General features: G+C 36.3%; 1 protein-coding gene across 18 annotated transcripts in view; it reads right to left on the bottom strand.

Annotated features, from left to right (window-relative positions):
* Window positions 1–24659, bottom strand: part of EPB41L2 (erythrocyte membrane protein band 4.1 like 2) — a 122219-nt gene that overhangs the window by 95708 nt on the left and 1852 nt on the right. For all 18 annotated transcript variants that reach the window (XM_080390380.1, XM_080390387.1, XM_080390396.1 and 15 more), the window contains one exon: window positions 22477–22539. The gene's annotated coding sequence lies outside the window, so the exon portion shown is untranslated. The remainder of the gene's footprint in view (window positions 1–22476; window positions 22540–24659) is intronic.

Here is a 24659-nt window from a genome sequence, read left to right as displayed (position 1 = left end):
GCAAGCACTGCTCTGTTTCTCCCCATCTTCCAAGGTAAAAAACCAGACATGGTACTTGCAAATGCTTACTGAGAAGACACAGTCCCATCTGTGCCACTACCTGGGTATACCATATCAACCGACTTAGATGTCTACTCCCAAGGTCATGCAAGACTCTATACTAACATACTACAGCATTTTCCTACTTTGTGCAGAACTCAATTTGCCCCGTTTCTGTAAGTTTCATGGGCAAAGAGAATAAAAACCTATAAAGGATGAATGGCAACTGTCATGTTATTTTTCCACTGGTGACCACAACAATAATTATTAATTACCAGATCATATCTTGTAGTGCCCAAAATAAAACACAATTCCGTTTGTGCAAAGAAGAAAAAAAAAAATATCAAAGTAGCTCAAGAAGTTTAAGGTGATTAATGTTAACTCTGAATGAAGTCTCTAAATATGTTTGACTTATACAATATTCTGTATCATGTTACTTCTGAACAAAAGTGATACTACCAGAGAGAGAAGTAAGAACAGCATGTTATAAACACACACATGCACACATTACATTCATTCATTTGTTGTAATGCAAAAGCTACAACAGCTCTCAGAGTTCCCCTACCATTGGATGAGGAAACCTGAACTATACAGTAACACTACACTGGAAAGAAATTGTAAACAATTTAATTGAGAAATTCTGATATAAGAATGAATGGATATAAATTTCTGGACTGGCTGTATTAAACACAAGTGAAGTGTTTTTTCATTCAACAAATGCATGAAATTTTGGGGCCACTTTCCCTAAAAAGTAGTAAGATGAAGAAACCAAATCAACTTGCCAATGGTGCATGCAAAGATCTTAAAAGAGGTGATGTTTTCTTCCAATTCTTGACTATCCAGGGGATCTATTCCAAGTCTTTAATAGCTAACAATTCAAACATCCTAATACTCACCAAAACTGAAACCAGGACTTTGTCGACTTACACTGCTGTCATAGTGCTCAGCATCTCCTTTACGCACCACTTTACTCTTTCAGAGTAGGAACAGAGAAACAAAATGTACTTTCTCTACTGCTTTGAACAGACAACCCTCTTTGTAGCCACTGAAAGGATGTGCTCTGCAACCTCTCATAATTTAATCACTGTCAGTCATAACAGCCTATTGTGACAATTAATCCACTCATTTATTTTATCATCAGTGCACTCAAGCATGGTCAGTTTACGAGCAACATAGTCACATGCATCAGCCACAAGAGATCCGTTACAGAGCTGCTGGGAAGCTTGTGAACAAACAAATTGCTTTCCTCTGATTATCCATAGGCTAAATCTAGAAGTCTAAGTCTTTCATACTATTTTCAAATGAGAAACAAAGGAAAGACTTCAAGCAATAATTCTAGTTCAGCACATGCTCCTACAGACAGCAGGCTAATTACAGCTACTAATATCCCATTCAAATCAGGTGGCTGTGAAAGCAAATATCATTTTAGTATCATCATATCATAAGCTCACAGGACATCTGATATAAGCAGCATAGCTTTTTGTGCTGAGAGACCAAAAGCACAGTTGCCATTGGAAGCGTAGGAGTTGTTTGGAGCTGCAGAAGGTACGCTAAGGCTTGGGAGCTATCAGGCTGTGCAACAGTTGGGAGTTGAAAAACAGCAGTCAGAACAATACATCTGGCGTGCATTTAACAAGCCCTACTCAAACAGTCAGGTAAATGAAGTCATGCAAGTAGTATCAGTACTAGCTATGAGCACTAAGAGGTCCAGACATTGCTCATTTAAGAATCAGCATTAATAGTTGCTAACATACTAAGGAGCTCCACAGAAGCTACACACACAAGAAACATGCATACACACATTTTTTTTAAAATGTTTGCACACACTTGTATTGTACATATACTATAGTCTTCTCTCTCTCAATCAGCCAAGGATTCCTCAGGAAATATCCTCCTACAAAAGAAGTCATACAAATTTCTATTATAATAAAGAATAGTCAGAAAATCATTCAGGTGATTATAAATCCTAAAGCTTTGTAAGAATTTTCAACTGATAATTGTTGAAATTGAATGGTTGAAAAACCCCTAAAATTTCACATAGCATAACTCATCGAATCCTATCTTCTTCTGTGTCACCTGCACAATACCCTGCTCCTTAAAGTTCTCTCATCTTTTCCATTTTAAAAAGAGGATATAATTAAAAGCATAATGGTAAAAAAGTGCCCAAATTTCCAGTGTTAATGTTGTCAGTCAGGATATGCAGATAAATTTACAAGTGATCTACCACTAAGTTGTTTTTTTTTTAAAAAAAAAAAACAAACACAAAAAACCCCAACAAAAAAAACCCATCACCGTGAGCACTCAGCCATTAAAGGTCCTTGGCAAACTACAGAAGCCTCACCCACCCATCCCTTTGGCAGTAGTGTGATGCTACAGGGTAACCTACGTGGGAGACATGGCAGACATCACTGTACATCCTGCCAAAGTTCAACATTTATCTGGAGAAAAACTGCAGAAGTACTGCAGATGCTGGCAATTTGGAACACTCTCTGCTTTGTACATTGTGGAACACGACATAATACCATGTACAGAGATCAGGTAGTTCTCTAACCCTGCCAGAAAAGACTCCCAGACAACTCAGAAGTTTCTTGTTTATTGCAATAAGATTTGACTATGAGTCAGAGTATAATTAATCCTCCACATGGACAGTCAATAACTTAATACAATACACTCCAGTTAATTAATACAGCCAACATACTAGGCAGCTGATTAGGTATTGCTTGCCTTGAAGTGAATTTTTGGCTGCTAGAAGAAAACCTGCTGTGAATGCATCTGCTTTTACAGTAAAAGTTAATAAGTGACTCCCATAAAAAATCCACAGTGTATCAGAGATGTGTAAGAAAGTATATACAGACATCAAAATTGGTATCAAAAGCATCATGCCTCTTCCGCCATTTAAACAGATTTAATTTAACCTTCTAGAAGAGTTTGGTATAATGAAATACAACTTTTTCTAGTTAACTCAAAGTATATAATTTTCAGTTATTTCTTTATAAACAAAAAAAGAACCTCAATATAGCAAAACTCCTGATAACTTTCTCACTAAGCTACAAATCACTATACCGTTCAACTTTTAAGTGTCAAAACTATAAAGCAATAGACCAGCACTGCAACTACTTGAAGGAACTGAAGTAACTTTAATTCAAGCCAATACTTTACAGAAAACCTTTTCAGCCTCCAAAGGTTACTATTGTTGAATTTTCCAAAGGCATCAATGAGAAGCAATTTTTCATGCTGTGTTCAGTCTTAAAGTCTTCCAAGCACTCAGAAAGAGTCTGAGAACAAAAGCTGGAATTTAATAACCAATTAGGTCAGACACACTAGCGCCTCAATAAGCAAACAGTAGCAAATACACCAAGTCTTTGCCACAGTTAGAATCTCTAGTTCAGAAACATTCATGTTTGGGACTCATGCACTGAAAATGTAATTCCGCCACTTTTCAATTTGTAGATATAAATTCTGAACAAGACAAAGGAACACAAAAATCCACCTTAGAAACATCATTCACAAAATTAGGCTACATAAAAATCCACCCTAAAAATCACATCCACAGAATTAGGCTATTGGGTTTCTCTTCAAAAAGACATGTTTTGTTTGGTTGCCTGTTTAACTTTTTGTGCCCCTGCTACCTCCCTGATCTACAAGCTGACGGCAGCCAGACTATGTAACTTGCTATATACACCTTTTGCAGATAATTAATATAGATTATTTATGAACTCCCAGTTATCACTTCTACAGAAGACTTGAGTTTCAGAATTAAGTCTGAAATGTAATGTTTTTCAGAAATGCCTTTGTGGAATTAAGCATAAGATAACAGTTTTGGTGTGAACCCACAGGACACGGAAATTTACTGTCACTTCTACAGTGGTGCCACTTCAGGATGGCGCTAGACAACCATGAACAATTCCGTTTCCTACTGACTGTTACACCATATCTGTTTCAATGTCTATTTAAAATGATGGGCATTTCTGATATTTGAAAAATTAAAGGAATACTTACAGTAAGGGAAAAAACTAAGAATGTGACTAGACCTGTATTGAAAGTAAGATAGATTCTCCTAATCTACTTTTCAAAATTCTAATAGACTGTCATAATGCAACTGTTTCCATCAGATTTCACAGGACAATAGGAAAGTTATTCCACAGAAATTATTTTCAAGGAATACTCATTTTACCCTGGAACACATAGCACCTTGCTTTGCAAAGACTGACTTTTCAATATTTCTAACCTGAGACTGCCTTTGGAATATAATATAGTTCAAGTACATAGCTCCAGTTTGAGATATATTGTATTGCTGAAACTGAGAAATACCTTTCTATGGCACTACATGCATAAAAAGTCACAGTGGATGCATTTGATCATTTCAGAACTCATTGTCAGGGCAACACCAAGACTGACATCCAAGTAATATGGCAGGCACAACAAATCCTAATCATAAATTCTCTTTAAATGGATGTACTATAGAACAAGTAGAAAACTGCTTTGAAAGGTGAACATTTTGTACCTCTTAGAAATAGGAAGAAGCAAATGTGACAAGAGACATTTTTAGTAGTAAAAAGTTTTCTATTTCATGATACAACCATCTTTATTCCAGTATTAAACTAGTTATTCTGCATTGACTTTTTTCAAGAAACTAAAGACTTTCATGCTAGTTAACATATTTCTTTGATATAAAGTATTTGTTGAAAGACGTCTTTTTCCAGAATACTATTTTCTACATAGTGGATTTACTGGTTTGGCTAGTTCATCCAATTCCAACAACAAGCTAGAGCAGTATCATAGGTCAAGCACTACAATTCTCAAATTACCTTAGCTTTAAGTTTTGTACACGTCGTTGAAACACTAAAGCTTTTCAAGGTTCCTTCAATGTTTTATCCTATTTCTAGCTTCTCAATAAGGCAAAGAATTAAAAAGAAACTTATTTTAAAGAAAAGAAAAGCTATCAGAAGATGCATGATATCACTTACTATGAATGCATTTTCAAAAGCAAATCACAAAGACACTTTTAAATGTAACTGATATTTAATTTTTCAGGATTTGTCTGTTCTGTTAAAAGGCACCAGTCATGTGACTGAGTAAGGACATTAACTATTTAATTCATTTGAAATTTTAGGGACGGCGCCTCGCAAATTCAAGGTTTCTGAGCAGCACTGACGAGACTTACTTTTTCCAGTCCAATTAGTTTTTGCTCCAGCAACAGCACTAGCTCCCACTTCCATCCTTTCTCCCACAGTTTAGGAGCCCTAGTGACCTCCCCAGCCTCATTGCATAGTGACTGCAGTCCTGCTGCTCTCATGCTGTGCTCCTGGTTCCTCTCTGTCCAGATTTCCAACCTTTGACAGCTTCCCAGAAGTCTACCCAGTTTCAGCCAGGAGAACAGAAACAGAGCTAAGGATATTGCAAGAATTAAGTTTTGCTGTAGCTTGCCTCTGCCTCTCACAGCAGAGAGCTATTGCAAAGACATGCTGTTATCTTACCCTCCATCACCATAAATAAATGCCAGTATAGGATGGAGTAAGATGTACAGACCTCACTCAGTCTCAGTGCCTTGAGCCATTCAAGCAGCCCTTGTGCCACAGCACAGAGCCTCCACCCAGAGAATCTCATCCTCTGGTTTTAGGCTGAGGTCTTGCTGTCCTTATCAGCCCCCCATGTTACATATCAATTTTGTGACAAACAACAGCTAAACAAAGCATATAACAAAGGCAATCTTGGTCTATATTTCCTTCCAAAAACACTAAAACTATTACTTTGCCCCCAGTGTTAACTTCTGCTTAAGAAAGAAAGAAAAAAAAAAAAAAAAGAAAAGAAGCAGCAACTGTTTGGCAAACTTCCCTATAATCATTCCTATCAGCTGTCATGGGGGTTTACTTTAAGCATTTCAGTTGAACTTCCATGTTTCAGGGGGTGAGGGTAAGTAGAAGAAGAAATCAAGGTAATAGTACTACTGAAACAAAACAAAAAGAAATGAGTTTGTTTCCAGCTACAGCTAAAAATCACTGTGAATTATTTCACTTGAACCTCCTGAAGTGCCTCAGGAGACATCCTGTGTTAAGCTTACAAGTACTTAACAAAGCTATACTATAAAATCTTCCATCCCTTTACAGTTGTCCCTCTGTTTACAGCTATACTTCACTGAACTGCTGCCACCAGCTACCTGCATTTGACACAGACTGAGGCCATATATATTTTAAAAACTATTGTATGACATCTGCATTTCCCATTCAATACTGCTTTTGGTATCTGCAATATCTGCAGCTTGCCAAACACTTCTCAGCCATAGACTCATTCTTAAGTGTTTAAAAATTATTCTCCACAATCTGCCTGTCAATAAAAGCTTTGCAATTCAGTCAGAATTATGTCATAGACAAAGTATTTTCAATAGTAATTTCAGAGAGTTATTTTTGTGTCTTGTTAAAGTAAGAAGCATTGTTACTTCCATTCAGGAGTACCAGACAGGTGCATGATTGCACTAGTAGGTAAGATTCACTATTTTTTAAACTATGATATCCATCTAGTTAATCTTGTACCATCTGATACCTCAAAAAGAAAAAATAAAACAAAAACAACAAAACAAAAAAAAACCTCACACAACTAAATCTACAAGGCTCTTTCATTCAAGTTTTCATTGCAGTACACATTTCTAACTAAGTTTAAATTTAACAAACTGAATGAACAGTAGTCCCATACCTGGAAGAAGGATGTTAGGTACCATCTAGGAAGGCTACAGTTACTCACTACAGTTTTGGTTTGAGATGTGTCTCCCCAGCTGATATCTAAAATGAACTATGTCACATACCCGATTTAGGGAGAAGCCACCTAAACAGTGAACTAAAATAAACATAGGACAATACCTCTGTCTTTGTAGACAGTGTGGAGAAAGTTGAAGCAGTAGTCTTATATGGTAAAGGAATGGGGGGATACAGGGAAAGTGTGTACAGTGGCAGAAGTTTCCTAAATGAGAACCGCTGCCAAAGGAATTATAACAAGTAATCAAACCTTTCTGTTTGCTTCTACGTTAGAAAAACAATACAGATTTGATCTGCAAAATCAGCAATAACCCTTTTCTGCTAATTAATGCCAACTTAATGAATGAACTATATGATATAATCAAGGCAAACAGTAATAATAATATATTTTGTCTTGCCTATGCCTACAATCTCTTGTGAAATACGAAGCCCTCGGAGATGAAATTCAAGATCCTTGAATCAAGATAGATATCTAGAGATTAAGATCTAACTTTACAACCTGTGGTACTGGCTGTGGGAATCCACTTTTTGAATGTGTGCAGCGAAATTTAGTATTGTTAATATCTTCAGAAAGCAGCATGGCATATCAGTGATGTCATGAATCCAATTTTCAGATTTAAAACTAGATAAAAAAACAACGCTCCTTTATCTTGATGACTAAGTCACATTCAATACCTTGAATCTAATAAAATAAAAATCACTTTGCATGTGGCAGATAGAATTGAAACTATGGAAGACTGGAGTTATTTCAACAGTCCTTTTATTGGCAGCACTTCAGTGGTCCCTTGAAGAAAAACAAATACATTGTTGTGTTAATCCGATTCCTTTGAATTACAGAGAATAGCTTCTGTATGCACAGTAACCGAAGTTTTTACTCTTTTTAGCTTCAGCTTTCCTTGTTGCAGACTTAAAAAGCTACATTTGAGATCAAACCACAGACTAATAGATACGTGATAAAACTGAGCTAAGAGCACCAACAATTTGTTACTGTCAGACATTTAACACGACCAAATATGTAGATCGGTAATTTACGTGCCACAAAGCCTACTGCAATACATAGCTTATATGAAGCTAAAAAGAATGTCAATAGGTAAGTTCCATTTCACGTTTAGATGCTATTCAAAACCTAAATACCTCCTCAGTATTTGACAATGCTGACTGACTTTAAATATCTCTCTTAAAAAAACCCCACAAAATAAAACAATTACCACATTTTAACCAAAACCAAATATGTATTTAACTGCTCCATAAAAGCAGTTTATGGTCGAACCAATTACTCAAAATTTTCCTTTGACATTTGTCTCCAGTCCCACAAAAAAATGACTTAATATTAAAAGGGAGCATCTTAGATTTGAAGATGTAAGCTTTACATATTTTAAAGCAAGTTTTAAATACAATGTAGTTTGCTTGAAGACATAAGTTGGAAAGACATACGCAATTCCATGATTTGGTACTCTTCATATTCTTTCCACAGAATGATAAAATGTATTTGTAGATGGAATGTTCCCATAAAATAACAGAACTGTATTCTCGTCAAATTATTTACAAGAATAAGTTTACATAAAATACTCAAACTGTGTTTATCTAACACTTCAGCTTATTAAGCATATTTATACTAACGATTGGATTTTCTATAAAAAAAATAAAATGCATTAAAAAAAGATACTAAACTCTTCTTGAAAAATCAAAGGATAATGGACATCCACCCTTTCCCTCAGAACCTTTCCCATACAAGCGCATTGACTCTCTTGATTTGCTTCCTTTCATACTTCAGAAGGTTTACTTCATTTAAAATATCTAAGGTATCGTAATAGCATGGTTATCTCTATCACACAAAGTCTTAACAGTGCGAATGGGGAAGGCACTGTCACCTGAAATGGTACAAGTTATCAATACAGATCTGATCACTGACTGGGGACTAAAGTTCATGACGCTACATTTGGCCCCAGAAGAACTTTACAAAATACTTAGCCATATATTTAAAAACTGGAAATAATGATCAACTTTGCATTTGATAAGCAAGAAAAGACTGCGTACAAAATTTCTGGAATGCCTGTGTGGGCGATGCCATTTGTAATTCTGGGGGTTGCTGCACTCAAACAATGGTTTATAGAAGATCTTTCAGATACAATTAGATTGCAGACCATTGGTTCCATCACAACAAGCCTGGAATGTCCTCATATTTAGGCAATATTCACAGGATATTTAACTAGGATGTAGAGGGGGTTACTATCAGCATGACTATCTTCTCACCTTCTCCAGCTAACCCTTACCCTCTCTTTCGCCAGTATGCTAAGGGAAGGAAAAGGAGCCAAGACGACCAAATAGTACCCCATCCCCATGGAGCTTTCTGCCTCGCTACAGGGACTGGGATTTATAATCAAAACTGTCTGGGACACAGACTGCAGTTAGTGTTGCCTGCAATGCTGGCAGGCTGTTACAAGTTACAAAGAGAGAAGTATGTGCCAAAAATATGTACTCCTGCTTGCCAAGCATATAATCCTGATGCATACTTCCTGATAGGAAAAGGATTTAATAAATATGAGACAATTTCCTTTTCCCTTTGCTTAGAAACTATCTTCTTTCCCATGTGCTTAAGGTCAGAGAAAAAAAGACATGACAGCTTCCACACTTAAAAGCTCTATTAATTCTCTGCTTGGAATACTCAGCTTCATTTGATCAAGCTTATTCCACATTTTCGTAACAACTCAGATGACAACCACTAGGACAAGTTTTGGAATCTAACACAGAGTCTTTGTCTCCTGTTACTCATGAAACACTCCATAACATGTTGGAGGGTTAGATTTATTTGGTGAATATGGCTCCAGTTGTTGCCAGGCCCTGCTCTACTGTGTGGTCTACTAGTAGATTCTCTCCTGGCCTGAAACAGTAAAGGAATACCTGTGAAGGACTATGGGTTTCAGACCTGAGTCATGGCATGTCCTCGGTTAAAATCAGAAGAAGGGAAGTTTGTAGCAAACTTTCCATTGCCAGAGGTTTTAACTAAATAACAGGATACATACAGGTTGATGGATAGCTTCTGGTGCTTAAAAAGGCAACAGAAAGATACTAAGTAGAAAAGCAAAATCCATGGATCAGGGAACCAGTAACAGACATCATCACAGTGCTGAGCACCCAGTTTGCTTCATTACTATAGCATGGCAATGTTATGTGGTTAATTTCATATAAAGCCATGTAAGTGATACCAGTAAAATACTAGACAAACCAAGGCTAGGATTTCAAAAGAGTCCTCATTAAGGAAAAACTAAGGGTAGCTAACAATAGATTCAAAAGATTTTGTTGAAGAACAAATGTGTAGGAGGTATTAATGACTATGTTAAAACCTGTGTCAAAAATAATCTTACTGCATTTAAGAAAATTCTTACTTTAGTAACAAGGCTTCCAAAGAAGAATCAGTTGTCATTTAGGTCTAACAGAGAAGAGTTTCCCACATACTGAAAGATGACCAGCAAATGACTTAAGCGTTACTGAGGTAATGCTCATGACTATTTTCCCTAACTTGCAACATCCTTCTGCTAGTTAACATCTTTTCCTATTTGAAAAAAGGGAGGAAATAAGACCTTTCACTCATAACAAGCTGTCAGATATTTCAGTTGCTAAATAAGATATATTCAGCTGAGTGAACTTAAAAGCTTACAGACCATACAGCAAAACAGTTGACATGGGGTTTGGAACAAAAGTCAACACCACACAGAGTGAGTTTATGTAGCAGCAAGATTTGCCTGACAGCAAAAGGCAGTCTACAAATACTCAGTTTTACAAGAAGTATTAACCATTTCTGAAGCAAAATGCAGGCAGAAAGGTAAAATATTTCAGAGGGGGGAAAGTCTGCTAAAATAAATCAGAAGTCTCAAATGAAATTGGAAACATTAACTTCTGCCTCCTAGTCATAAGATTTGCATAACTTCCAGAAGTCTAACTACTTTGCCTCACATACAGAGTTTAAGCCCTATCTGACATCTTCTCAAGACCTATCTGTGCAAATAAATAATGATCAAAATGAAACAAAACAAATCTGTTGCCTTTGCTTTACAAGATGAATCATGTGACTTTTCATTTTTAACCATGAGTTCACAAATCACAAGCTAGGCAAACTTTCTATGTCTGTATGTAGGTACATACACACTTAAGTGTAAAACCTGTTCTCTGTAGTGATCCTTTTTTGACTAATCCTGTCCTACCCTATTAATACCATCTGAAACACCTTATACAAGCCGGGAAGCTGGTCTTCACAATCAAATATGAACTCTATGCTCTTATAAGGAGTGCCAAGGTAATCACTGGTGAAATGTACACAGACCATATGTGACAGAGCATTACAAGACAAAACTAGCCGGACCCTCTCCCATATCGAACAGATGCCTAGGGATTCACAACAGACTGTTGTCTAGCACTATGTCCCTGCTGCACATTATGGTTTGCAGGTTCATCCAGTTTTAGGCCCCCCCAGTACAACAGAGCTGAGGACATACTGGTGCAAGTCCAGCAATGATGGCTAAAGGCTTGCAGCATCTACTGTATGAGGAAAAACTGAGAAAGCTGGAATTGTTTAGTCTTGGAAAAAGAAGGCCTGGGGTCAGGGGATCTTATCACAGTGTATAAATATCTGATGGGGTAGTAAAGAAAAACAGAGCCAGTCTCTAGACAGTGGTAACTAGTGAAATGATACAAAGCAATGGGGACAAACCAAACAAAGAATATTCTACTTAAATGTAAGGCGTGAGGTGAGGATATTTTCTTTACTCTGAGGGTCAAACAGTGGAACAGGTTGCCCAAAGAATTTGTAGAGTCTCCATCCCCAGAAGCATTCAAATCTGACTGGACAAGGTTCTGTGACCCTGCACTGAGCCGGAGAAGGGGTTGCACTGGACAATCTCCAGAGGTCCCTTCAACCTCAACAATTCTGTACCTCCTGGCACAAATAATGTAACTAATTGTGTTCTCCAAAGGAGGCAGGGGAAAAAAAAAAAAAAAACAAACAAAGTAAAGACAAGAATGCCTTTATGTTCTTCTATAACAGATGCCAAGTACTTCACAAAAACCAAACCAGAATGCCTACCTCAAACCAGCTAACAATCTAACCAAACTGAGACCAAGAGATACCAGCCATCACCACATGCGTGAAGAATAGGATGACAAAGACTATTTTGACCTCCAACGAGAATGCTGTTTGAAACATTACAGTTGTTGACCAGGTTTCCTACCGAAGTAAGACCTATGCAATCATATGGCCTGTTCATCTCTGTTATCCTTCTCTAGTAATGTTTAAGTTCAATGGTCAATTTTAAGCAAATTTAGCAGTGACCCAGAGGTCTCAATACTACTTAATTTCTACAAGACTCACAAAATCAGGAAAAACTCACAAACCAGGTTTGACAGGAAAGAAACCCAAATTAGTGAAATTAGTATGAACCCGTAAGTAGCCTATTCTATTTGGCTTACTAGCTTTACAGTCAGCACTTACCAGCCAGACAAAATACATACTTCCCTAGCAATATTTGGATGGTTCTGCACCAAGTATTATTTAGGCAACAACAGAATAAAACAAAGGAAAGAGGTACTGACAGCACAGAAACATTTCTTAGTGACAGGAAGAAAGCTGACATTTTATTATAAAGGAGAGCAAGACAAAGTCATAAAAAACAATGTTTCATGAGTTCTTCCACTAGAACTTAGTTTTCAGTATTTAAAGTCCTGATGCGTTCTGGTAAACTTTAAATTAATTCTGAGGAGGATTACAAGGAGGATAACAACATATTTGTCACCACTAGCTAGGAGAGGCTAGTATTTCATCTAGAGAGGCATCAGAGCACAAGGAGAGGAAAAAGAAGAAAAAACATTAAGTGGAGCAATACTTCAAATGCATGAAAAAATGGTTAATACCTAAGAATTCTACTGCTCATATCCTGCTTTTACCACACTACTACCACATTCATTAGAAAGTTTTGAAAGGAGTTGGCAGAAGCAAGTCCAGCAATGTAAGCCAATTTCAGCTGATAGTAGATAGATAGGATCTCTAAATTCAGTGTATTCAACTTGCAGGACTCATGATGAGAGTTTTGCATTCTGGGTTTCTTCCCTCCCCCCTCTTCCCACTCATCACCACTGCACTCAGAATGCAAACTAATTTGTGTCTTTAGCCCAAAGAATCTGCACTCAGAAACAAGTGGACAGTTAGTTGATCGTAAAAGCACAAAGAGGGAGCTACAGAGCTCTGCCTGCTGCAGGTATTTGAACTGATAATGCAAAGAGAATGATGCAGATAAAAATAAGAAATAAATCTGTCTCCCAAATTGCTAGTTGATAATTTTGGTCAAATATTCATGATGGTTTTGCAAGTAATCCGACTGAGCTGGTTCACACTGATTACCAATGTACCTCAACTGCTGCAGATGACAAATCTGAGAAAACAAAATATCAGACAGTCATCCTAGAATTTTGGCAGCAGCAATTCCTCAGACTACAAATAACGCATGGCACCACTTCTGCACTCCTGCCACATGGACACAGAATTTGTTCCAGTTGACTTTACTGGGCATGGTGACCTCTTAGACTGAAAGCAGAGAGCACAACCACTATGTATGGAAACAGAAGTGTCATGTCCTGTATCAAAAGGTTACCCTTACAGCTGGGTAGTCCATCTACTTCCAATCTGAGCACTAATGGACAGTTGCAATGATAGTTTAGACATAAGCAATATATAAAGCACTTTGGTCTCACCCATGGAACTGATTATACCAACTTCCATATGTTTTTCTTTTGAAGAACACACCATGTTCAGTAGGCTGTGTTAGAGGTATCTATCATAAAATACATCAGAGAAGTTCATTTGCAGCCTGCATAGAGCTTAAGTTTCTTAATTAAGTTTCTTGACTTGGAGGAAGAGAAAACAAAAGTATAAATCAAGTTACAATACTCTTGAGAGTCTACAGGGAAGAGAAAAAAAAAGTGAAGGGTCTTTGGCATCTTATTACAAGAACTCAGCAGATCTGATTTAGAGCTCTCATAATGGCATCTCAACCTTTTCTGAAAGGTCAGGAGATACCTCCTTTAATAACACTCTAGTCTCCTAATGCTTATGTAAGCTACAGAACATAGATACAATAGTCATAAGACCACCAAAAATGAAATAATTTAAAAAAAATTCATAAATCTCCTAATGCATCTATCTTTGCATTTTAGAGATAAAATTCACTACAAAAAATTCCCTCCCAAAACCCGTATTTTCTGCCTGCCTATCAACTGCAACATTTCAACACCCTCTTCTTGTGCAAACTGCTCATAGTGATTTTAGAAAGTCACTCTAACTACCATTTTTGATGCAAGGACTTTTTTAACTGAGAAGTCACACAGTTTAAAAATACAGTATTACTGTAGGCAATGACAGTCTATCAGAATCAGAAGCAATTAGTTCTGCTAATACTCCTGTTATTTCTTATATATATTCTTTAAGGCAACAGCAACAACAGTCAGTGAAGTTGGTTTAGAAATATTTTAGCCTTATAAACTGAATTAAACATTTAAGTCAAAATTCCCTACAGAAGAGGAAATAAAATCATTCACAGGAAACAAGGCAGGATCTTACTGATAATACATTGCTATGCTGACTCAAATGTCTTGTGAGCACAAAACCACAATAATAGTCACTGCATTACATCAGACTACAAGTCTCTTCACTTCTTACTCTCTCTGCTTTATGCCATTCAAGAACTAGCTGCTAGTCAGGCCTTTAAATATCACCATTTGCACTATCATGCTAGAACAGTCAAAGCCCACTGCCTGTAAGAAGAAAAAGACTAGCAACATTTACCCATGAGGTGGAATATGCACAGCTTATCCTAAAAGGGTGGGTAAAAAAAGGCTGCAGAACAAAAAAAAAAAAACAAACAAACAAACAAAAAAAACCACAACCATAGGTGAATTTTGAACACAAAATCTCCAACAAAACAAAACAGAAAGAAAAATCATGCAACTTTAGATTCCTCCTTTTCTCTTATTTCTCACCCCAAAAGTTATGCCCTCTTTAGCACATCAATCAGAAGTGGAAAGCTATTTGAAGTAAAAGCCCAGGTGCTTGTACCTATGTGTATAGCGATTTTTCTTTCGCTATCACTTCTCCCTGTGCAGCAGCAAGCAAAGAATTTAATCTTTCTGTTCAGTTCCTCAAAACTTCTACACTAAAGTTTGCAAGTATGTTTTGAAGCAAAACAACAAAGCATACACATGATTCAAAACCAACCAAATCAGTGGATCAAACTGGAAAACTGAATATAGTACACATGCTCTTTCAGCTGAAAAGCATTGAATTGCTGGCAAAACTCTTGCAGAATATTTTAGCCCTTTGTAGAATTACCAGCCCTTCAGGGTATCAGCATCAAAGACAGTTTTGTCATGTGAATGACTGCATACTCTTGAAAAGTAAGTGTAGCCTATGGCAGTGCTTTTCAAGCATACAGACATATTCATAAACTGAAAGGTTTTCCATGTGAAGGAAGTTACACCTCAAAAGATAACAAGGTATCTCCCTTAGTCTCACAGGGTGAAAGGAGCAACAACAGTTTTTAAAACAAAAGGTTAGACACGGAGCATGGGAGCATATTCAGGTTAGTCTGATTTTGCAGGAAAAGAGTCTTTATATTGTAAGCATGTTGATGTAAGGTCTATGTTAATTATCTTGTTTGCAGCAATAGTTACATTGCCTAGTTTTAAATGAAGAATCCCGAGGTGGCTGCTTCAATTTCAGCTAAAGCCCTGAATGTGATCACCTCCACAGAAGGCAAGAAGAAGCCTTCCATATTGATGTAGTGTGGCATTTAAAAGTGCCAGCTCTGGATCAGGTAACATTTTGCTGCTCACAGCAGAGACAAAAAGTTTTGCATACCTTTGGAGTGTATCACCATCAGACCGCTCATTACAAATGCTCCTTTAAGGATGGCTAGCAGAGCAAAAGCCATCTTCAGATCCTCAGTAGTACATGACTTTGTAAACCACAGTAGTGTTTACTTTAGAATTAATTCAAGGGGAGACAGAAAAAGAGGAAAACAGAAAAAAATAAAGTGAGGAGGAGAGTTTACAAAAGTCTTGCCTGGAGGTGCAAGGATGAAAGGCAGAGAAAATACGTGGAACTACACCTTTAGAAGATAAACTGAAATGGACAGGAGGGAAAAGAAATCATACTCAAAACAGCACATCTACTGCTGAAAACTGAAGCCCAGTAAGCAAACAGTTGCTTAATGTAACCTCCACACAGGATACTCAGCCTCCTACTTCAAAGGCATCTCCATGAGTACATTCTTGTTTTAAAGGTCCCATGTTAGTAGCAATAGTTCAAAAGTACTATCCTTGAATGATCCATGGATACAGAGTTGCCAACTGATATCACTACTTTTATAAGCTCAGATTCAGTACTGAAGAAGAAAATTTACAGTCTAGTTAGTGGCCAAATCTGCTGTTCAAATGTTCGCACATACAAGATACATATGATCAAAGATACAAAAGTCACATTCTACTCTAAGCTCACCAAACCAGACAAAGAAATAATGATTCAGTCAGAAATGTCTCAAGTATCTCCAGTTCCAATTAACTCCTACACAGTGGTACATGTTCCCTCCATGCCATCATAATTTACATAGGACTTCAGACTATTAATGCTCTGCAAAAATATGTTTAAAGAAAATTTATTTCTGTAATTTTACCTTACACTACTGAAAAGTAGAACTATTTATAATTTTAAGCTTGTAAAAATGTAGTGGTAAAACATGGTTTGTCTTCTATAAAAAAAAAATATAACTGCTAATACCCCAACAGCTGCAAGCAAACAACTAGAAAAATGGTACAGATGGAACTCCCATTATAGCAGAATCTAATAAGAATATTTAATACTTATTAAGTTTTGTTTCGACAGATGTCAGTTGTTATTTTACGATTGTTTCTCTTTTTTTATAGAAGCAGTATACACTGCAAAACCTTCCAACTGTTTCTATACAGAAATCAAACTAACATTGTTCCATCACGTGAGAAAGTTACTCAAGCCTCTACAACACCAAGAAATTTCAGTAAGAGAATTTCCCCACAATTATCCAAGTATCAGTTACATTCTTGAACTATCAGAGAATAATATTATGCCTGAAAGCATCTGGGAAAGTAAAAAAACCTTAACTGCACAGATCAGATATTTTGCATCGATGTAACAAAATTAGATTAATCCAAGTCGTATTTGTCATGAAACACTGTTGCTTTGCATAGATACACAGGAACCCTCATCCTCAAATCAGGAGATACTTTCAAGAATGTAACTGTCATCGGACAGCAGACCAAAGCCATCACAAGACAGCGATGTCCTGCAGACTGTCCCCTCACACAGCAGCAACACATTTGGAGGTAAGTGATTGGCTCCAACACATTGGCAGGAGGCAGAACCTGAAGCTAGTCAGCAGAAGTTTCTCTTCTGTAAAAGAAATAAAAAAACTTTGTAAAAAAAACCAAACCACACCAAAACCAAAAAAACCACGAACAACTTTGTTTCCAAAAAAAAAGAGGAATCATCTTTATTCCATTTTATACAAGAAGAAAAAAAAAAAAGGATGATTGAAGAACAAGCAAGAATTGACAAGTTACAGAAACAATGGGCAACACAGAAAACCCTGTGTAACTCAGAAGTGTTGATAAGGCAGGATATTCTTCTTCTAGAAGCTCTAAGTGCCTGCTGCACTACTAAGTTTCAGCTCAACTAATTGCATATTAGAAGTCATCTAACTTCACTAAAATTAAAAAACAACTACCTTCTACTAAAAGTTACCTCAAAGAGGAAACTGTAAAATTAAAAATGGATTAAAATTTAAGAGAGAACATCATCCAATAATAAATAAAAAGGTAGACCAAAAGAAAATAGCACTCAAGAAAAATACAGTTAATTCCTAATTAAAAAAAAAAAAAGACATATGTCTACAATAAGGTTAGACACATCCAAAAAAATACCATTACAACAGCAATGTATTTTATAATACTGTCTTGCACTAGCTCCTGATGCTTAAAACTTAAAGCACTTTCCCTATTACAAGAACTAGGATAACTTCTTCATATTCATTGTAGTACAAGTTCTAACACACAAAATCCAAGTACTTCAGTCCAGCTTTGATTTTTATCATTGCTGAAAATACAACAATTTCAGCTCTGAAGTGGTAGTTGATCAAAAGCACAGTCCAACATCAGAGGAGTATGGTCAGAGAAAAGAATTCACCTCCAACATGAACATGCAAAGTTAAAAAAAAAAAAAAAAAAAAAAGAAAGCAACCAACCAAAAACCACAGCCATAGCCCAACAAAAACATTCAACAACAAAACTGTGAAATATTTCATGTATTCCTATAAGATGTTTTTAATCAACCCCATTTTGATGTCAGCCAGCCTACCTTTAAGTTCTTAAATAAAAGTACTAGTTAACCACCTCTCCAAATGATGACCCATGAAATAGACAATACAAAAGATTTACAATACCTTAATTGACTTATTTTTGTTAGGTTCCTGTTCACTCTGAACTGCAGGAAAATTGTTTGCCATACACCTCAATGACAATTTTTCCTCTACAATTTTTCTGAATCACCAAGAACTTCCTGAGACTTACCTCAAAATTTAAAAGCATTCCTCAAAAACAGTATCTCCTAGAAACTGATAGCCAGGAACAGCACTAACCATCACATAACTCTACTATGCTAACCTACCCATAGCTCTGGATGAAGCTAGTTTTGTTTTTAAGCAATGAATAAAGTTACATTGAATGGGATCTCTGAGAACATGAACTTCACTTTGATTTGACTTGGTACCTACATGATCAGTTTACCAAGACACACCTATGGACATACTGGTCTATCTGAAAAAAAAAAAAAAACCTTCAGTGAGGAAGATTAAAAAAAAAAGCACCACCAAAAACCCAATAAGAATCAGGAAGAAAACTGCATTCTTCCAAAAGAAATACTTATGCTTTTACCTTCTTGACATAACCAAAGGTCTGAAAATATTTACAGAATATGAAATCATTTGTTGTGACTTGTGCAGTTAATTGAACTGTTTTTATATTGATCCTTCCTGCCATCATCATGTACTGTTGTTAACCTTGGGAACAATATAATATAAAAGCCCACTTAGAATTTGAAAACTAACACTTGCAGAAAGCACCTTTTCTCCGAGGGTTTTCTACCCTGTATCATAGGACTGAACTATCCCCAAATTCCCTCTAGTTTAATTTCTGCCACCCCACAAGAACAATGTTCTAGTAATAGTGTAAACTGTTTCTACCCCAATACAGTAGAGACCAAATATTTGAGGTAAGTCATTATTCTATTCTGCAGTTATCCCATGGAACTTAAATAGCATCCTTACTTTCTGAAATGACACTGAGACTAAATTCAACTGTGACAAAGAAAAGCAATGTTTTAATATGCTATGCTTCACCTTTACTACTGGATGGAATTAAAAGATAAAGACTGAAAATATGGATTTCAGTCTTCAGAAATGTGTCTAACCCTTCTGTGTGAAAATGTTTCAATGCATTCCAAAAAAATTACAATGGCCTCATTTTGTAAGTAATTATCATACTCAAGGGCTGTGGGGCAGGATATAAATCTGTAAGTGCATAGATCTCATTAAACATTCATTGCTTTCTATGAGATAACATTCTCAGGAACACAAAGAGCAGAGAAAGCTGTAAAAGTGAGCCCAAATATCCAACAGCCTTAATTAACATGAGATAGAGGTCCAAAATAGGTTTAATACTAAAACGACTTGCAATTGGGGTTTGTAAAGGAGTAGTAGCAGCAGTCCCTGCCTTGATCTGAGCAGCTGCCTCTGACCATTATGTAGATAATCTCTCATCAAAGACCGCTGCATTACAACTTAAGGTTAAGTAACCTTAAGAGCAAACACAGAGTTAAGTAAGCAGTTTATGGGAGTTTTAGTTGTGGGTTCCCACTGCCTCTTTTCCACCAGATGTTGGATTTCTTTAGATTCACGGTCCAATACTGCAATATCCTATCAGAAAAACTACCCGAAAACACATATAAGAAAAAGGATCCAGTCCTCTAAAAGATGATTAATGGTATACCGGCTTGCTATTTTGCCACATTTTTTTTAATTGATTGATGATAGAACAACAACAGCTACAGTATTATTAATATTATTATTATTTAAGTACAACTTCAAATGAAGTAATCCAAACAGAGTAAGACAGCTTCTTTCAGGTGAGGAAACAGCAAACAATTCATTTACAACTAGTGTCTACACAATACAAAAGACCGTACTTGGAAAATGAATAAGAACTTTCAGATCCAAAATGGAAGTGTTCTTTACTCAGGACATACTCAGTATATTCTAAAGTTTTATATTAATTAAAGCCTTGGTTTTGTGAGTAACTGGAAGCAATCAAAATGTTTCAAAAAATGTGAAACCCATGTGCATATTTTTATCATCAAATTTTAGTTTTGGTTTGATTTTCAGAAATAGTGGGATACATGCTGAGTCAATCAGAATTTAAAGGTCGCCTAGTATGAGTTCAAAAGCTTGAAGTATGAATATATATTTTAAATCCCATATACAGGATAACTGAGCATTTCAAATTAGAAAAAGCTGTTCTAATTTTCCCTTGTGGTAAGAGAGCACTTCATGCATTTTAAATATGTACTGACGAATGTTATTAAAAATATAAAGTCTATGTTCTTAAAACATTGTAGTCAAATTCTTATCCAGGCCACTAAAAAGAACACCACAGTTACAGTCCATACTTCTCAAGCCACAGCAATGGGATAGCAGTAATTTACAGTAAAATCTCGTGTTACATTTAGCTGTACAACACTACTAATTACAGAGTAATTTCAACAATAAATATTTGGTTAAACTCTGCTTTGTCATCAGTGCAAGCAATTTAAGATGAAACTGATCTTTCAGAGCGTCCACACTTTTTTTTAGACTCTATTTTTATTTTCTGGTAACTGAACATCTTTTCCTACAGAACATTTCTCCAGAACTACCGCTTTGCAAACAGAAAACCGCATAGACAATGTTAGAAGCACAAGGGAAGATTCAAACCTAAAGCACCAAAGCAATCCACAGTTCCCTTTAAACTGTCCTTAGCTAACCCTGTTTCACTATTCAATGCCAAAGGCTCCTAGCAATGACCTTACAGAGCACAGAGGCTGCATCACTTAGTAACAGCAAGGTAAGTTAAAAGACAGGCCATATCACACCCTCCAGAGAGAATCCAGGGAGGAGAAACCAAGACATAGACTATGAGCACCATGCTAGATAAAGTATCAAGGAAAACATCCAGTTAACCCCCTAGACACTGACAAAGAAGTCTCCAGTTTTAAAGAGAGGATCCTCCTGCAATGAACCTTCACAACAAGGTCTCTGAAGAGCCAAGCTACTATTAATAAAAGCACTACATAGATGAATGGCAGTAGTACTTCATCTCTCTATTAGGAAAAAAAAAAACACAAACAAACAAAAAAAAAAACAACAAAGCACTATTACCTGCATCTGAGAATATTCAGAGCCAGCCAGCCAATCAGTTTTTATACAGAAGGCCAACTTTACTGAAGTCAGCCCTTTAAAGCATCTCATACTTTGAGTCCAGTCTCGAAACATCATGTGATCTGAGGAAATTATAATGTGCGCAGCAAAGGGTAGGCATCTGAAGTTCTCCTTTATGAGGCCTCATAAACATTACCTATAGTTGAGTCCTCTGCTCTTGTAAGAAAGATAAGAGATCCATCCCCTGCTTTCCTCCAGAACTCAGGAAAAAAACCAGGGTATGGGAACATAGAAGGCAAGAAGGTAAAGAGAGTTATTTGAAAATGGAAATAGAATTTGAGTTTTGTTTTGCTGGGGTTTGAAGTTTTACATATCAAGCCCATAGATTTCTTCCAATTGTTTCTATTTTCATGGTAGTATATCAGATGTAAGGACCTACACAAATATAAAATGGAGAAACCAAACCATGAGCTGTAAAGTGAAATTAGAGCGCACTATTCAGTATTTTTGTCAGCAATACCTATAGAGTTTGCTGGGCAGGTAGCAGAACTTGCAAAGTTGCTATAATACAGTGCTTGCATAGTGTCACTAAAACATCAGACACTAATGCAATGGAAACAAACTGTTATCCTCCCTCCAAGTCTGTTAAAATAAACAAGCCGGTAATCTTGCTGAGCAGTCCCACTTGCATTACATACAAGTCTATAACCTCATACCATACACCGAACATACATTTCTCATTTCACTAGCCAAACAGAATGGCTATTTTTGGATTACCCAACAGTAATCAATCAATATTCTGTTGATACAGTCTTCACTTAGTCTGTAAATCTCTACAAAACACTCAAAGACATGGTGAAGTCTATGAAAGAAATAAATTACTAGTATTATTAACTTTGCAGAAGAGTTTGTATCACAAACTTTTTAATTAAGAATTTAAGACTTGCTAAAAGTCAAAATATTTACTGTATCATTAATATCTTTTCCTGTATAATATTATAAAACTGACAACTCACACCATGTAGATTTATCACATCAACAGCAAAAACATCTGAGAAGTTGAAACAGAACACAGAACTTCACCTATTCAGTAAATTCCTACAGTGAATTTTCTGATATTAAAAAAAAAAAAAAAGACAAGTTACCTTTCACTCCAGTAGAAATCAACCAACTATGACAACTGGATAATAGTGCTGTATCTTCTTTACCTATAAGACAGAGTTAAATTTGGAGTCAAAACACACCAAAAGTTATCCCACCAACCGAGTGAATTAGAAAACCAGGTAAAAATGGAACTATGTTTATATTAGAAGTCTATTTTTTAAACATGAACACCCTTCCAAACAGGAAGGGAAAAAACATACAGTCATTTAACTTGCACTTTGATTTTACCTAAAAAAAAAAAAAAAAAAAAAAGTGGCAGTTTATAATAAATCTAACACTCCTAAAGTCAAGAGGAGCCTTTTCTTTCAATTTAGAAGGCCAGAAATAACCCCTTATGATGCAATTTGACTTCTTGTATAACCCAGACTATAACACAATGGCACGCTCCCACATCCCCTTTTCTTGCTCCCATACTCCTTCTCGCATTCAGCCATTGTGCGAGTATACAATGAACAGTTTTCAAACACTGCTTTTCTTGGGTTAATTTTGCCTGCAACGAGGAAGAAAGCCCACCTTCCCTCTTCCCCACCCCCCAACTTAAGTTCAGTTCCAGAATGAAACTGCCTTCTGTATCAGTACATCTTTCTCAGGAAAGCATTCAATCTTGCTTTAAAAACACCTAACAGCAAATATGCTGTACAGTACAACCTTTGGTAAAAGCATTTTTACCTTACTGAAATTTACATGTGGTAAAATAAAATGTACAAAACTTGTCCTCTTTCAGTAATGCTGTATACTACAGTCATAACTGTTAACTATGTAAATCATTCAGACTGTTTTCCTGCCATTGAACCCTTTCATAGCCACTATTATCTGCTCTCATCCACATTACAGGTAGATCGATGACCATTTTATTTCGTTTCATCCCTTTATAATCCTTAAATATACCGATCTTCTGTACTGAAACCTGCTTCCCAGTTCTTGTAACTTTTAAATTTTTTTCAGGTTATTACTATCAACTTTCTAAAGTTCAATGCCAAATGTGAACCCAGAATTCAAAAAGGATTGTACCAACTACAGAAAGATTTTATTACCTTGTCATATATTTTCTACATTGTTTATATACCTAGTTTGATTTTTTGAACAATGACTTAAAGAGAACTTATGTTCAAATTATTATTAATCACAACCCACAAAGTCTCCTTTAAATGTCTGTACTTTCCAGAACACTTTCCCATTCTCCACCTATGACCCACGTTCTTCATCCTTAAATATATGAGTCAGGAGTTGGCCACATGAAAAATGCATATTTTGCCTATATCCACACTCACTAAATGATTCAGATCATATTGAATACATTAAGCAATACAATTATTCTTCAGGTTACCCTCTCTAAATGAGAACTATATAGTGTTGTCACTGAAACCCCATTAACAGGAAGTCAGAATGGCTTCAGAGAGTTGTCTTTGTTTGCTCATACTTTTTAAGTTATATCAAAAAGTGGTAATAAAATTAGAGATTTCTTATGATTTAACTGCAATACCTGGAGACTTATCAAATAAGAAGTGGAACAAAAGGTATATTTCCAAAGGAATGAAGCCTGGAAGCCTATTCCATGTGACCCGGGCTGTTAAGTTTGAACTCTTCCCTCTTCTCCACTCTCAACATGTGTGCACACAGAATATGTACATTTTTTAAAGTTTTGTGTAGACCATTCAAAATGACATTGTTCCAAGGCAAGCTCATCTGCCAAGGGTACAAACTGTTGATACAAACTTTAAGATCCATAACCTCTGAAAATGCAGAAGTGAAGGTCATATTCTAAGCCCAAAGGGAATCAAACTCAGCAGAATGCTGCAATTTAAGCAAGAGAAAGCAGCTCAACTTCCCACCATAGAGGTTAACACCAGACAAAAAACAGCATGACAAGCAGAAATGGAAACTTGTTGGAAGGGAGGAGAGTAGCAGCTGAAGCAGAACACTTTCTTTCAGGGCTGCTCCTGCGTAACCCAGGATGTCACGAAACTGGTTCTGAACTGTTCTATAATTGCTTGTCTCTGTAGCTTATGGACTGAATTTATCTGCTGTTTGAAACTTTAAAATATCCCATCAAAGGATATAGATTTACTTTTTAGATCGTTTCTATTAAAGAAGCACTTTGCCTTTTCAAACTCCCCGGGTCTGGAAACATGCAAGTTTATGAGAATTTGCTGAAGGCTAAGTT

The sequence above is a fragment of the Falco punctatus genome (assembly GCF_963210335.1).
Source record: "Falco punctatus genome assembly, chromosome: 5".
NCBI classification, from domain to species: Eukaryota; Metazoa; Chordata; class Aves; order Falconiformes; family Falconidae; genus Falco; species Falco punctatus.
This window is presented reverse-complemented; position numbering and strand designations above follow the sequence as displayed.